We start from the raw sequence: 17,028 nt of genomic DNA on the forward strand, positions 1-17,028 counted from the left end.
TTTTTCTACCCATCACCTTTCACTGCTTATGGACTTGAATTTCGGTTTTGCACCTATCCTTGTAGGGCAGGGTACTGGGTGTCAGGCAGCATCACACAGCCCCTTGTGACCTCAGTTATCTCCAGAAGCAAAGATGCTAAAGAGTATTATCTACCCCTATCTTACTGTTTGTACAGTGCTTAAACTCAATAATATGCATAACAGGGTGGCGCCTGTGGCTCAAGGAGTAGGGCGCTGGTCCCATATGCCTAGAGGTGGCGTGTTCAAACCTAGCCCGGCCAAAAACAAAACAAAAAATAAAATAAAATAAAAAGTACTTTAAAAAGGAAATTTGTTTAAAAAAAATAATATGCATAACATTGTTTTGAAAATTTGAATGCAAATAGCAAGCATACACCTTGGGAGATGTACCCTTGGATGTAAGTATTACACATATGCACTCTGGAGCTAGATCACCTCAGTTGGAATCCAGGGTCTCTCACCTATTTCTCCACCTGCAAAATGAGGATGATACCAGCAGGTGCATGACAGGACCGTATGAGGGTAGAAGAGTGAAAGCACACAGCACTGTGAGCTGTTCTCAGTATCACTTTGTGTCTGGCCAGGGGGACTATTTTAACAGAGCTCTGTTATCTAAAATAACTTCCTCATGGTTGTGACCACTTGAATTATCTGAGAACTTTGTACACTCCTGGTCAGAAAGAAAAAAATACTGGCCCATAATTCTTCCATTAATCTTCTTTTCTGACTTTTTTGGAAATACACTTCCTTATTGATTTGGTCAACAAACAGTCATCAGGTTTGCAAGACTATGCAAGACTATGCAAGACTCTCGGAAGACATCCTGGGAAAGTGAGGACAAGGGGCTGGGGATCGGGGGGTGCACAGCGGAGGAGAGCAGCTTCCCCAAGTAGGATATGGGAGTCTTTCCACTAAAGACGGTACCTTAGGCTAGGGCAGGAGACCAAGCAGCAAATGAGTTTTTTTTCCCCTGGCAGGAGCAAAGCCCTCAGGGGATTTCCCTCTATGCTTCTCTTTTCCTTTTATTGGAGTTCTGTGCTGGCGCTATAAACCCTCCAAATGAGTTGAGATCATTAGAGAAGCTTGACTGATCACTGGTGAAAAAATATAACAATTAAAACCAGAAGCCTTGGAGCGAGAAGCTTGGGGAGGTGTGCAGGGGAAGAGAAGGGAGCAGGGATGACTCTTAATAACAAATACTAATAATGGCAGAAATTGAGTGCTAATTAAAAGTTTTTTTAAAAGAGAGATTTAAAGAGACAGAGAAAGGAGTATTTTGTCTTCCTGGCATCAAGAAGCCCTGTGGCTGAGGGAAGGGAGCCAAGAACTAAGAGTCTGGAGTCTGGGTTCAAGGACCATTCTTGGGCAGCATGAGGGATCTTAGCAATCTTGTTCATCTGTCTAAGCCTTAGTTTTCTCATTTGAAACCTGTGTCTAGATTTCCATTTCATGGGATTAGTTGGTAATAAATTTGACCACTATCACTCTCCATAACATGAGCACGATACAGTCATTCCTCCAAAGAGAAGCATTGATTCAGAGTTGTGATAAATGAGCTCTAAGTCCTTTGCAGCTGACAATTTTGTGATTCCACTAAAAAAAAAAAAAGTGATATCTGAACTGATATTTCAAATAGGTAGAAAAAGTAATGAAATTCGGGATTTAAATGATATTCTTGAAGGAATTTTGCCTCCAAATATCCCTATTGCTGGTCTGTAATAATCTTTGATTTTTTTCCCCATTAGACATTCATTTCATTGATGTGTTCCTTCACGCCTTCATCTTTCTTTAATAAAAGTGGGGATGGATGATAAGTCATCACCTGCTACTAACAACGAGCACTGCATTAACTGGTAAATGCTTTCCTTAGGAGACGGTTGTGTGTAAGAAAAGGAAATCATTGACAAACTGGAAATTTATAATAGCTGATGTAGTGCAGGTCTGGGTGGAGAGAGGGTTTCTTTTGAATCTCAAAAATTCATCTGGTTGTGATGCACTGTAAGCAGACGAAAACCAGAGACTATTGAATGATTCCTGTGTGTCACTTTAAAGGTGTTTCTCACCCAATGTGCATAAAGTCAAGGAGAAATACGTCTGACTGAGAGAGAAATTAAAATGCAGAGCGATACATAACTCATCCCAAATCAAAATGACAATTAAGAGGCAAAGCAGGCATTGACTTCAGAATCAGTTTTTTGTTCTTCCATGTTCCATGAGGACATCTCTCCTTGTTTCCACATTCGCAGGACTCTATACCTTTGCACCTTTGCACTTTTTATATCATTTTCAGCTTTCTCATTGGTCCAGGTGCCTCTTCCTCACAGAGTTTTCAGAGGCAGCACAAGTGTAAAGAATCACCTTATTACTTTCTATTTTTTTATTTTTTTATTTTTTTTGTAGAGACAGAGTCTCACTTTATGGCCCTCTGTAGAGTGCCGTGGCCTCACACAGCTCACAGCAACCTCCAACTCCTGGGCTTAAGCGATTCTCTTGCCTCAGTCTCCCGAGTAGCTGGGACTACAGGTGCCCGCCACAACGCCCGGCTATTTTTTGGTTGCAGTTTGGCCGGGGCCGGGTTTGAACCCTCCACCCTCGGTATATGGGGCCGGCACCTTATCGACTGAGCCACAGGCACCGCCCCTTATTACTTTTTATAAATGAGGCTTCCAAGGCCCCCAACCTCAGAGATGCCTATTTAGTAGTTGGTAGGATGGTCCGAAATCTGGAACTTTCAGATGCCAATTCATTAGTTAATAGGCTGGACCAAAATCTTCCCTCCTTCCCCCAAACAGGCAATCCTGATGCAGTTAATTCATGAGCCATTCCTGGAATACAGAATAGCTGGAACTTAGATAAACTCTGAGTTCAAGTCCTGGGGCCTGCCATTCACTAGTTCTGGGAATTTAATACATTTCGTCAAACTGCCTCTGAGACCCAGGTGCACTATCTATAAAAGAAATACAAAGAAATAAGATCAATTCCTTCCCACAGGAAAAAAAAAAAAGAAATAGAAAAAAAAATCTGCCTCATAGTATATAACCTTAAGAAAAAATGAGGCAATGTCCTAACTTCTGGTGAAAAGTAAGTGATCTGTAGTCATGGGGTAGACAGGCAGAAAGATGTTGCTAGAGTCAGACTGCTTGGGTTCAAATCCCACTTGAGATTGTTCCTAGCTTTACACTTTTGAGTGAATTCTTTGACTTCTTCCTGCCTTAACTTCTTCATCTGAAAAATGAGACTAGTATGAAAAAATGAGGAAAAATCAAAATATCACGGCACCTTTTTCATTAGGTTGTTTTGACTATCAAATACAATGATTCTTACAAAGAGCCCAGAACCCCAACTGGCACTGACATTACTGATATTTAATGAATAATAGTTTCTTGAGGATAGAAATCACTTCTGGTTCACGGGGGCTTGGAGCCTAGAGCTATGGCAAAGAAGTCGCCAATAAAGACTGTTAACAATACCACAAAAAGTGTCAGTGTTGGGAGTGGCCCCCCCAGACCAATTCCAGATGACTTCAGTGTTTCTAAAATAAGCACTTATCTGCCAAGACATCCTCTAGCAACTCTTGTCCTCTCTTTTGAAACCAAAGCATATTCCAAGGGAAATTTTATCCACATGCTGCTTCTTTAAACATTTACTCTTAAATCATCTGGTTATTACTTGGATGAAAGAATTTGACATCCAAGAGAAATATGAGACAATCACAGCACAATTTCTTTTCGAACAGACAAGAAACCACATATCGGTAAACAAATATGCCTACCAAAATGAAACGTCAGCTGTTGCCAGCCTCATTTCTTTCTCCCACCCTAGTGTCTTAATATTTACTTCAGTCACTTCACTCTGCTTTTCTCTTTCTTTCTTTTATCTTTGCATTTCTTTTTTTCTCTCTTTTTTAATTTTTACATATACATGTATTTATTAGGTTTCCATTTTTTTGCCTTCACAGAATTAAAAAAGCTTAAAATTTAATAACAATAACAATGTTTAAGATAAGGACTAGAAACAAAAACCTCATAAAAAATGAACGAACATAAACACATTTAGAAAAGGAATCAGACAATTGCTACATAGAAATATTAAGCAATAATAATAATAATGCAAAGAAAGTAACATTCACACTGTCAAATAAGAGTATGTCTATTATAGAACGCTTTGACTCTGAGATTCAGTATGGAGTCATCAGTTAACTTCTTATTTTTTTAAGTATCAAAAAATAGACAACTAATATTTATAAATAAAAGTAAAAGATAATGTCAAAAAACAGATCATGCCAAATCTTATAGACAATAGAAAAAGAAGAAATACTTCAAAATCATTCTACTTGATCTGGGTACACCCGAAATAAAAATTGGAGAAAATATATGATTGTAAAGGGAAAATTACAAACATATGTCACTTATAAATGATGCAATATCTAAACAACATATTGACAAGTTGAATTAAAAATTAATGTTTATGCAATGTATTTTGGTCAAAATTAAATCCAATTTATGTGAGAATTTGTCACTATTTTCTTTTCTTTTCTTGCTTTTTTTCTTTTCCTTCTTTTCCTTTCCCTCACCCCTTCCCTCCTTCTCTGTCTGCTCTCACCTTCCCCCGTGTCCCACCATGTCATTAATTGTCATTAATTGTCTTCACATCAAAATTGAATACATGGGATTTATCCTTCTCCATTCCTGTGATGATTTCACTAAGAATAATGTGTTCCACGTCCATACAGGTTACTACAAATGCTGCAAAAATCTCCATTTTTTATGGTTGAATAATATTCCATGGCATACATATACCACAGCTTACCGATCCATTCCTGGGTAGAAGGACATTTAGGTTGTTTCCACATGTTGGCAATTGTAATTTGGGATGTGATAAACAGCATAGTACAAGTGTCTTTATAATAAAAGGTTTTTCTTCCTTCTGGATAGATGCCCAGTAATGGGATTGCAGGATCAAATGGGAGGTCTAGGTTGAGTTCTTTGAGGTTTCTCCACACTTCCTTCCAAAAACGTTGTATTAGTTTGCAGTCCCATCAGCAGTGTAAAAGTGTTCTTTCTCTCCACATCCACGCCAGTATCTGCAGTTTTGAGATTTTGTGATATAGGCCATTCTCGCTGGGGGTAGGTGATATCTCAGGGTGGTTTTAATTTGCATTTCTCTAATAATTAGGGATGATGAGCATTTTTTCGTATGTTTGCTAGCCATTTGTCTGTCATCTTCAGAGAAGATTCTATTCACCTCTCTTCCCCATTGATTTATGGGATTGTTGGTTTTTTTCTTGTGGATTAATTGAAGTAGTGTATAGATTCTGGTTATTTAGCGTTTGATTCAAAATATGCAAATATCCTTTCCCATTGGGTAAGTTATCTATTTGCTTTGGTTGTTGTCTCCTTGGCTTTACAGAAACTTTTTAGTTTAATTAAATCCCATTTGTTTATTATTTCTGTTGTTGCAATTGCCATGGCAGTCTTCTTCATAAAGTCTTTCCCCAGGCCAATATCTTCAGTGTTTTTCCTTTTCTTTGAGGATTTTTATTATTTCATGCCTTAAATTTAAGTCCTTTATCCATCTTGAATGAATTTTTGTGAGTGGAGAAAGATGTGGGTCCATTTTGAGTCTTTTACATGTGTATATCCAATTCTCCCAGTACCATTTATTGAATAGGGAATCTTTCCTCCGGTGGATGTTCTTGTTTGGTTTATCGAAGATTAGGTGGCTGTAAGTTGTTGGTTTCATTTCCTGGTTTTCTATTCGATTCCAACTATCTATGTCTCTATTTTTGTGCCAGTACCATGCTGTCTTGACCACTATGGCCTTGTAATACAGCCTAAAATCTGGCATGATGATACCCCTGGCTTTGTTTTTATTACTAAGAACTACCTTAGCTATACGAGTTTTTTTAATGGTTCCATACAAAATTCAGAATCATTTTTTCCAAGACTTGAAAGTACAATATTGGTATTTTAATAGGGATGGCATTGAATCAGTAAATTGCTCTGGGAAGTATAGACCTTTTAACAATATTGATTCTTCCCAGCCATGAGCATGGTATGTTTTCCATTTGTTAATGTCCTCTGTTATATCCTTTCTTAGGGTTTCATAATTTTCTTTATAGAGGCCCTTCGCCTCTTTTGTTAGGTATATTCCTAAGAATTTCATTTTCTTTGGGACTATAGTGAAGGAAGTTGAGTCTTTAATTAACCTCTCATCTTGGCTGTTGTTGGCATATACAAAGGCAATTGACTTGTGGACATTGATTTTATATCCTGAGACATTACTGTATTTTTTGATGACTTCCAAGAGTCTTGTGGTTGAGTCTTTAGGGTGCTCAAAGTATAAGATCATATCATCAGCAAAAAGGGATAGTTTGACCTCCTCTGCTCCCATTTGGATGCCCTTTATTTTCTTGTCTTGTCTAATTGTATTGGCTAGAACTTCTAGGACTATGTTGAATAGTAATGGTGACAGGGGACAACCTTGTCTGGTTCCAGTTCTAAGAGGAAAAGCCTTCAGTTTTACTCCATTCAGTAAAATATTAACTTGAGTTTGTTATAGATAGTTTAGATCAGTTTAAGAAATATGCCACCTATGCCTATACTCCTCAGTGTTCTAATTAGAAAAGGATGCTGAATTTTATCAAATGCTTTTTCTGCATCTATTGAGAGGATCATATAGTCTTTGGTTTTGCTTCTGTTGATATGGTGAATAATGTGTATAGACTTGTGTATGTTAAACCAGCCTTGCATCCCTGAGATGAAACCTACTTGATCATGATGTATGACTTTTTTGATGATAAGCTGTAATCTATTGGCTAAGATTTTGTTGAGAATTTTTGCATCTATATTCATTAGTGAAATTCATCTGAAATTCTCCCTTTTAGTTCGGTCTTTTCCTGGTTTTGGTATCAGGGTGATGTTTGCTTCATAGAAAGTGTTGGGGAAGATTCCTTCTTCCTCAATTTTTTTGAATAATTTCTGCAGCACAGGAATAAGCTCTTCTTTGAAGGTTTGATAAAATTCTGGTGTGAAGTCATCTGGACCAGGGCATTTTTTTTTGTTGGAAGATTTTTTCTTTCTTTGCTCTCAGTGCTTGAAATTTGTCTGTGAAGGAGATCTATTTCATCTAGGGTAAGTCTATGGAGAGGGTGTGATTCTAAATATTGATCAATTTCCTTCACATTGTCAAATTGCTTGGTATAAAGTTTTGGTAGTATTCAGAGATAATCTCTTGTATCTCTGTGGCATCATTTGTTATTACCCCTTTGTCATTTCTGATTGAGGTTACTAGAGATTTTACTTTTTTATTTCTAGTTAGTCTAGCCAAAGGTTTATCTATTTTATTTATTTTTTAAAAAAACCAACTCCTCATTTCATTAATTTTCTGAATGATTCTTTTGTTTTCAATTTCATTGATCTCTGATTTAATTTGAGATGTTTATTTTCTTCTGCTGGGTTTAGGCTTAGATTGTTCTCCTTTTTCCAATTCCATCAGATGGCTTCTGTGTTTGTTGATGTGCTCTCTTTCTGTTTTTCAAATGTAGGCTTCTAAAGAGATAAATTTTTCTCTCAGGACTGCTTTTGCTGTATCCCATAGGTTTTGGTAACTTGTGTTTTCATTGTTGTTATACTCAAGGAAGTTAATGATTTCCTTTTTTATTTCTTCCCACACCCAACTGTCATTCAGCATAAGGTTGTTTAACTTCCATGCCTTTGTGTAAGGTTGAGCATTTTTGTTGGAGTTGAGTTCCACTTTTTAGTGCCTTGTGATCTGAGAAGATGCAAGGTAGAATTTCAGTTCTTTTGATTCTGTTGAGGTTTGTTTTGTGTCCTAGGATATGACCAATTTTGGAGAATGTTCCTTGGGATGTTGAGAAGAATGTATATTCTTTATCTTTGGGATGGAGTGTTCTATATATGTCTATCAAGCACAGTTGTTCTAGGGACTCATTTAAATCTCTAACATCTTTGTTTAATTTCTGTTTAGAGGGTCTGTCCAGCTCTGAGAGAGGGGTGTTGAAGTCCCTATTATTATGGTGTTATAGGATATCAGATTGCTGAAACTAAGCAAGGTCTGTTTCAAGAATCTAGAAATATTTAAATTGGGTGCATAAATATTTAGAATTGAAATGTCTTCTTGTTGTATTTTTCACTTGACCAATATGAAGTGACCACAATTGTCTTTTTTGAATTTAGTTGCTTTAAATCCACATGTATCTGAAAATAAGATTGCAATCCCTCTTTCCTTCTGAATTCTGTTTGCCTGAAAAATTGACTTCCAACCTTTAACTCTGAGTTTTAATTTGTCTTTTGCTGTGAGATGTGTTTCCTGCAGATAGCAAATAGATGGCTTGTGTTTTTTAATCCAATCAGCCAATCTGTGCCTCTTCAATGGGGAATTCAAGCCATTGACATTTATTGAGATAATAAGTGTGGTAGCATTCCATTCATCTTATTTTGTGAAAGACCATTGCTAAGTTTTGTTTTTTGCATCATTGTGGAAACTAGGGTCTGTCCTTTAATTTCTGGGTGTTTACTTTGCTGAAGGTCCATTATGATAGTCAGTGGGTAGAACAGGTTGAAAAGTTTTCTGTAAAGCTGGTCTTGTTGTGGTAAATTTCCTCAATGTTTGCATATCAATAAAAAAATTGATTTCTTCATCAATTTTAAAGCTTAGCTTAGTGGGATATAGAATTCTGGGCTGGAAGTTGTTTTGTTTAAAAGATTAAAGACAGATGATTATTGTCTTCTGTCCTGAAAAGTTTCATTAGAGAAGTCTGCAGTCACCCTGTTGGATTTGGCCCTGTAGGTCAACTGGCACTTACTCCTGGCAGCTTGAAGAATCTTTACTTTTGTCTTGACTTTAGAAAGATTCATCACAATGTGCCTTGGAGAAGCTCTGTTTGAATTGAGGTGACCAGGGGACCGATATCCCTCTGAAAGGAGTATGTCAGAATCTTTGGTGAAATTTGGGAAATTTTCATTTGTAATATTCTCTAGAATGGCTTCCATTCCTCTGGGGCATTCTTCTTCCCCTTCTGGGATACCTATAACTCGTATGTTTGAATGCTTCATAGAGTCCGATAATTCTGTCAGTGAATATTCTGCTCTCTCTCTCTTTTTTTCTGCCTCTTTAACTATCTGAGTTATCTCAAGAGCTTTATCCTCTGTCTCTGACATTCTTTCTTCTGCATGATCTAATCTGTTGTTTATACTTTCTATTGCATCCTTAAGTTCCCTAATGGACTGCTTCAGATCTGCTATATCCTTTCTATATTCTTTGTATTGTTCCTCTCTTGATTCTGTTTTTGGATTTCCTTTTGGTTATTTTCCACTTTTTCAGCAATTACCTTCATTCTTTTTTTATTGTTTTCCACTTTCTCAGCAATTTCCTTCATTGTTTCATTATCTGTATTTTAAATTCACCTTCTATCATGTCTAACATTTCTTTATAGGAGGAGTCCTCTGCTATAGTTACCTCGCAATCCCTAGAAGGGGTTACTCTGGAGTGGTATTTCATGTTACCAGGATTTTTCTGCTGATTCTTCTTCATGAGTGCTTTCTTGTATATTTCCTTACCCTAATTATCCTTTCACTTCTTCTTGCTCTTTAAAGTTTTAATGAATTCTTTTGGTATGGGACCAGGAGGATGAGAAAATTGAAGAGCAAGAAGGGAGAAAAGATTTTAAAAAGAAAGAAAAAAGAGAAAGAAGAGGGAGTGAGAAAAAGGAAATATTGATAAAATGAAGAAAGGCACCAAAAGAAAGAAACAGGAGCAATATAGGTGTATAGTAGGGTACTATGACCCAACCTTGAAGATCCCCAACCTCTATAGGTTCTGGGTTGGGTGATACCCTTGAGGTCAACAGCTCTTTGCCAGCCAGATCAGACACAGTACACCACCTCCATCAGGTAGAGAGGAAAGCCAAATATACTATAAATCAAACCAAAACAAACAAGCAAGAATCCTTATGGAATAACATTTAGGGGGGAAAAAAACAATTAATAGGGGCAGAAAAACTGGCAAAAATGAAATCCTAATTGTTAAAGAAGGCAAAAATGAAAGATTGTATTTAAACTAGGATAGAGGGGAAAAAAGAAAAAGAAAAATGCCAAGGAAAAATGTCGATATTAAGAAAAAACAAACAAACAAACAAAAAAATAAAAAACCCCAAACCAAAGAACCAAACAGTATATATATCTTTCTGAATATTGTCTGGGCAACAGGTGATCTTCTGAGGTATAAGATGTTAATCACAATGTTGATACAGCTGTATGTGATGGAGACTGGAGGCCTCTGCTGATCTCTCAGACCCCACAGGCTTGGGAGTCCAAAAGTCTCTTCAGCCCACTTACAAGACACTCCAAACTATGAACCTTGGCCAATCAGAAGCTTTCCAAAGAAAGCACTTATCCCTGGGATCTCCCCTGGTGTGTCTGCCTACTTATCCAGTGCGCCAAGTCCAGACTTCCACTATGCCCCTGAGGGCCAGGGCTGTTAATCTGCCACACTTGGATCTCCACACTTCCCCAGCATCTCAGTCCCTACCTTAGAGCAGCTCAGCCACTAGATTGCTCCCCCAAGGTCTCCCAGCTGATCTCCATGCTGCAACACACAGGGGCAGCCCTCCCACAGCAGCTGTGTGAGCAGCCCACAGCTGAATGATAGTAGTTCCTTTCTGTCTCAGCTGCTGAGACACCCTGCACACACCAGTCCAAGATCTCCCAGGCAGGTCAACTGAGTGCCCAAGTCCAAGAAAACCAAAACAGCCCACAGGTAAGGCTTTTCCTGTTTGCAGTCTCACTGTTGCTATGGGTACAGCTGTAGGCAGCCTCCCACCGAACAAATGCACCTACCACTTGCCAGATTTTCCACCGCTTCTGTCCTCCTCATGGGGTCCAGAAGTCTCTCACCAGCTTCCTGTGTCACCAAAGGGAATCCTCTGGGCAAAACCCACTGGCCAGAGATGCCTGGAGTCTTCTCTCACCGTTCTCACTGCACCCGGCTGCACAGAAGCTGTTACTCGGCCGCCATCTTTTTTTCGGGTCCCTATCTGTACATTTCTTTCTTTCTTCTTTTTCTTCTTCTTTTTTTTTTTCTTGAATTCAACAACACCTTCAGGATAGATGGATTTTGTTCTCCAATTCTGCAGTGAAAGACAAACAGGTCTTCTATTTGTTTCTATGCTACATAGATAGAGGAAGAATTCCGGGAGGAGTTCTAATCACATGTGGAAAGCTTTGAATAACAGATACACTCTTGCTTTTTTTCCTTAAGATGTTTTAGCACAAACGTGGCACAAAGGGGAAGTCCCTTAACTGATAGGTACATACACTCACATGCACATATAGACTTTACTTAATGTTGGTGCTTCATCAGATTGACAACTACTTCTATAACACAAGGCAGGAAGTGGTGAGGATGTAAGAGAAGGAGAAATATTATACAAAATATAGAGAAGGAAGGATCTAGTGTTAGTATTTTTTTATTAATTGGTTTAAGAAAAAAACATAAAAGGTTTCATAAAGAATGAGTAGTATTTGTTAAGCACAAAATTCGGGTGGACTGTGGATTGATAGAATACACAGATGAAAGGTCCACAGGTTCAGAATAGCAGAATAATTTAGGAACAAATCTGGTGTTTTTATGAGTCAGAACAGACTTTGTGGAAATGATCCCTGAATTAAAATAAAGTTTTAAGTGATATAAAAGTTCCCCAGGAAATAGAATGTGTAAATTAAGTCTGGTCTCTGATGGTTCAAGCCCACTGGGTCTTCCAAATTTGGCTTCATTTTCTTTAGTGATGAGAATCTGCCTGGCCCAATAGTCAATGGCACATTTGAAAACCTACAGTTATTACATGCTATGAGTTTTCACTTGCTGCTGATGCCTCTTCTTATCCATTGGGTTACATAATTACAATATAAGTGGTCTTTTCTTAAAATACTAACGATAGTTAAAAAAATAGCAATGTATTTATTGATTTATCAAGTCATGTTCTGGCTTCTCAGCTAATCACTGAAAGGTTGGTAAGAGATTAAACCCTGCCCTCATGCAACTTCTGGCCTCACAAGGGACTCAATACAAGCAATGACAACACACCGTAATGGACACATGATGAGGAAAATCTCGGGCATGGGGGTGTTATGTCAGAGAGCCACAGGATCCTGCCTTGTGCAAGGCGCCATAACTATAGTCTCAAAAATTACATTGTCTTTCCTTGGACTAAATTTCATTTTCTTTATTACTTTCCCACACCATCTTTTTCCCTCTTCCATGATCACGATATATTCTGTCTTCTTCAAAACTAGAAGAGGTACTGAGCACCCCATCTGAATAGGAAGCCTTTGTCACCTGTCTCTTTTTACCTGCTTAGTTTCTCGTAGCCAACATTCATGTTGGGTGGCCATCTTACATTATTTTGTTCTTACCATCAACTAAAACCCCAGAAGGTTACCCAGGCATACACAGGTATGATGTGCATGTGCACTCACACATGCACACATAAATATACACTGATACACAGATATTTGTAGTTCTATATTTTTGGAATTGCTTGCAGCTTCTATTTCCAGGACTTTTCTTTCATATTATTACATTTCCTCATGTTAGACTCAGTTCATTTCTCCAGGCTTTTCAAATCACTTTGAATTCTGCTTCTGTCATCCAATGTATTCCTACAAACATGTCACCTACATATTTGATGATCATGAGCTCTCAGGCTTCATCCAAGACATTGATAGAAAGGTTGAAAAGGGCAGGACAAAGGACAGAACCTGAAGTCTATTGTCAGCCCTGTCCTTGAGGTTGGCATTGATCCATTAATCAGGATTCTTAGGGACCTTCTTTCAACTATTTACAAACGCAGTCCAGCATACCTCGAGTAAGCCCCCATTCCTCACTCTTTTCTACAAAGACATCAGCAAAGACTTTGTGAAATGACTCATGGAGTGCTATATAGGCTCCATCAACTCCCTTCCCTTAATCTGCCATCCTAGACTATGAATATCACAGAGTGAAATGAGGTCAGATTGATTTGACTTACTCTTTGTGAGTTCATGCCATGACCAAAGTGCAAGTGGTACTCTCTCTCTGATTAGAACTTCAGAACTTGGGAGCGGCAAATGACTCTACAGATTGTCGTGTCCAGCCTCATCATTCCGCAAGTGAGTCTCAATCTTTAAAATAACTTTGCCTATGGTCACATAGCCAGTCAGAGCTTGAAATGTAGTTATAACTTATATTCCTCTTTTTACACTTAGAAGGAGTAGAATTGACTTTAGAAAAATATTTCTCAAAATTTGTTCTATGGAATATTACTTCTAGGCTAAAAAAAAAAGATCTATGTTCAAATGCATTTCAGAAACCCCCATGCAGTGCCATGTTGGTTCAATATATTTGATCATTAAATATTCATTTTTTGTCCCCTATGCATCAGATACATGCTATAAGACAGCTTTTTTTTTCTTTTTTAAAACCTCTCATAGATTTTTTTTCCCTAGTGGGAGAGACACATATTAAATATCCATTATTAACATAGAAATATTACTATAATTTGTGATTTTGTCTGAAGAAATTTGTAAGGTATTCCAAGAGACTGACAAGAAAGAGTCCTCTCTTAGAATATGATATGTAAGTATATAAGAAAACTCAGATAAGAAATATCTCAGTGAGGGAAAGTTGTCAGCCATGGTCCTGAGAAGATTACATAGGACTTAAAGAAAGGATTTATTAGCAATGTTAGGAAAAATACAAACATCATATAAAACTCACAAGTATTGATGCATTTTGAGCAGTGGAGTCACACAGTCTCTGGCATTTTTAGGCTATTTCACTTGCTGCTCTGTAGACAGTATGATTGGAGGTAAGAACAGGCAAGGACCTGCTAGGCAATTTTGGCAAAGATCTGGAGGAAGAAGATGGCCTCTTACATCTTGACCTATTGTTAGAAAATGTTGCACAAGCAAACTTCTAACCTCTTTTTTTTTTTTTTTTTTTTTTTTTTGTAGAGACAGAGTCTCACTGTACCGCCCTCGGGTAGAGTGCCGTGGCGTCACACGGCTCACAGCAACCTCTAACTCTTGGGCTTACGCGATTCTCTTGCCTCAGCCTCCCGAGCAGCTGGGACTACAGGCGCCCACCACAACGCCCGGTTATTTTTGTTGTTGTTGTTGCAGTTTGGCCGGGGTTGGGTTTGAACCCGCCACCCTCGGCATATGGGGCCGGCGCCCTACTCACTGAGCCACAGGCGTCACCTCTTGAGATTTTTATTTAGTATTTTTCAAGTTTGCCATACTCGGTGGCTCATGCCTATAATCCTAGCAGTTTGGGAGGCTGAGGCAGGTGGATTGCTTGAGCTTGGGAGTTCAAGACCACCCTGATCAAGAGCAAAACCCATCTCTACTAAAAATATGAAAACTAGCCAGGCATGTGGCAGGTGCCCGTAGTTTTAGCTACCCAGGAGGCTGAGGTGGGAGGATGGCTTGAGCCCAAGAGTTTGAGGTTGCTGTGAGCTATGATGCCATGGCATTATACTAGAGCAATAGAGACTATGTCTCAAAAACAATAAACAAACAAACAAATAGCAATAACAAAGAAACAACAACAACAACAAAAAAAACATTTCCAAGTCCATTTGACTACAGGATTGTTATTTTATTTTTTATTATTTTTTTAGGATTGTTATTTTAAATAAATATATTTTAATCCATGAAATTCTGCAGAATACATATTAATCAATATTGCTCTGTTATCTCTCATGCTAAAATTACATTCCATATCCTTTTCCAGTGATAGAAGAGCCCATCATTTGCTTGATTTCTGCTTTAGGGAGTTTTATTAGTTTATTTTTTTTTTCCTAGTAAATAATCCATGTGTTTATGAGGTCACCCTGGTGCTGGCTGGTTTACTTTCATACAAATAACCAGGTGTCAGGCTTCAAAAATATAAGCTCACACCGTAAACCCAACCACTAACCACGTTTACTTGTGGATCCTTTTTTCTTCACGTCCTTCTAATCACTCTCAACTCACAATGTCATCTGTTTTCAAAAGAGATTCAATTGCTCATTAATATTTAGAAAAAGTCACTCCTACATAAAAATCACCTTCTAGACGAATTAGCCAGCAATGAAGTACAGATTTGTGTACATTTCCATAGGCTGATGTAATCTGATTTTTAAATAAGGAAAGAGAAATAAGGTTAGAAGGAGGTGGCAGGTCATCAATAATAAAATAATAACAAAATTCAGCACGGGTAGCAGGGCTCCTGTCCATCAGCTCTTTTTACCATTACAGTAAGGCAGGGTTACTCACTCTTTAATGTGCATATGTGTCACCAGGGGACCTGGCTGAAGGAAGATATTGATTAAGCCAGTTGAGGCTTGAGATTCTGCACTTCCAGCAAGCTACCCAGTGATTGTTCTAGATGTTGGGCCACATCTATGAGCCTGCGGGTCACCTCTGGAGCGTGCCTGTCTCTGGAAATGCTGGCAAGCTAAAGTCTTAAGGCACAACTGTCAAAAGTAAGGGATAGAAGCTAAAATCCTGGGCTCTTTGTTCTTTAGAGGAGAAGTTCTAAGTTATACAGGTGCAAAATAAATAAATAAAAATTGAAACTTACAGGGGCACATGGGGAAGAGAAAAGGGGAGGAGACTGACTCCTTATTTTAACACTGAGGGCTTTCTTTGCTCCCCCATCTCACAACTTGACTCCTTTACACGATTCCTAGGATCCTGCCCCCATAAACTACCTGCCCTCATATCCTCATGATGGGTTCTGTTTGTGGGAGAATGAGTTAAAGAAACACAATCAAAACAGTAGGGGAACGTGAGTGACCCAGTTGACTTAGATGGGTGGTTAAAAGCGTGGGGATCCCAGAACAGCAGCACTAAGATCATCCAGGGACTTGTGGGAGATGCCAATTCCAGAGTCTTTCCCTAAACCAATGGGATCAGAATCTCTGGGGCTATGTCATAGCAAGCCATCCATATGATTGTGATGCATTTTAAGTTTAAAACTCCAGGATTAGATTCATCAGAATATCTCCCTAGTTCTGGGAGTCATCTGATCATGAAGAGGATGGACAGATACCAAAATAAAATCTGGTTCTGTTAGAGAGGGTTAAATGTCTCTCTAATAGGTGAAGCATCTGGGGCAACAGGTGCTTTGAGACCATCATTGCTGCTACCTAGTAGTCCAGAGACTAGAAGCAAATTGCAAAAAAACTTTGGAATTGGGAAAGAGGAGACTTGGGGCTTTGAACTCTGGCTTAAGACAACAGACACAGTGCCCCCCTCCCTAGCTTCCTTCTCCCTATGGGCAGGGTATAGACAAGCTATGAGGACAAGGCTTCTCTTGCCAGAAGTCACAGCATGAGTTCTGTTAGTATCAATAAATCCCATGAAAATGCAGACAGATAAAGCATTCTGACATTTATATCCAGCCTGGAATACATGAGAAAAGTAACAGGAGAGGATGATAGTGCACCATGAAGCTTTTATTAATGTTAGACTAACTCTGTGGGAGCAATGGTTCATTTTATTGCTTTAATGTCACACTTTCTCCTTTCCTCTGATGGGGCTGACACTGATGTTCAATCAGCAAGTGGAAGAAGCAGGTAGTGAGTGCCTCTATGAAGCTAAATTATAGCTTTCACATGAAGGCTATAACCCAACTATAGCACAAGACTATGGGGAAAGGGCCAAGGAAGGGGAAGGGAGGAGGGAGGTTAGTGTGAAGGGAGGGTAATGGGTGGGGCCACACCTACGGTGCATCTTAGAATGGGTACAGGTGAAACTTACTAAATGCAGAATACAAATGTCTACATATAATAAGAAAATGCCATGAAGGCTACATATAACAGTTTGATGAGAATATTTCAGATTGTATATGAAACCAGCACATCGTACCCCTTGATTGCATTAATGTACACAGCTATGATTTAACAATGAAAATAAATTAATTAATTAAAAAAATAAAGTTAAAATCAAACTTAAAAGTAAA

The 17,028-nt window shown here is 38.4% G+C and overlaps 1 long non-coding RNA gene across 1 annotated transcript in view; it reads right to left on the reverse strand.

The window, feature by feature from the left end:
• Positions 1 to 17,028, reverse strand: part of LOC128574979 (uncharacterized) — a 57,367-nt gene that overhangs the window by 9,410 nt on the left and 30,929 nt on the right. Inside the window, exon 2 of the long non-coding RNA XR_008376890.1 lies at positions 10,881 to 11,170. This is a non-coding gene — a long non-coding RNA (uncharacterized LOC128574979). The remainder of the gene's footprint in view (positions 1 to 10,880; positions 11,171 to 17,028) is intronic.

Source organism: Nycticebus coucang, chromosome 2, assembly GCF_027406575.1.
Source record: "Nycticebus coucang isolate mNycCou1 chromosome 2, mNycCou1.pri, whole genome shotgun sequence".
In the NCBI taxonomy this organism is placed as follows: Eukaryota; Metazoa; Chordata; class Mammalia; order Primates; family Lorisidae; genus Nycticebus; species Nycticebus coucang.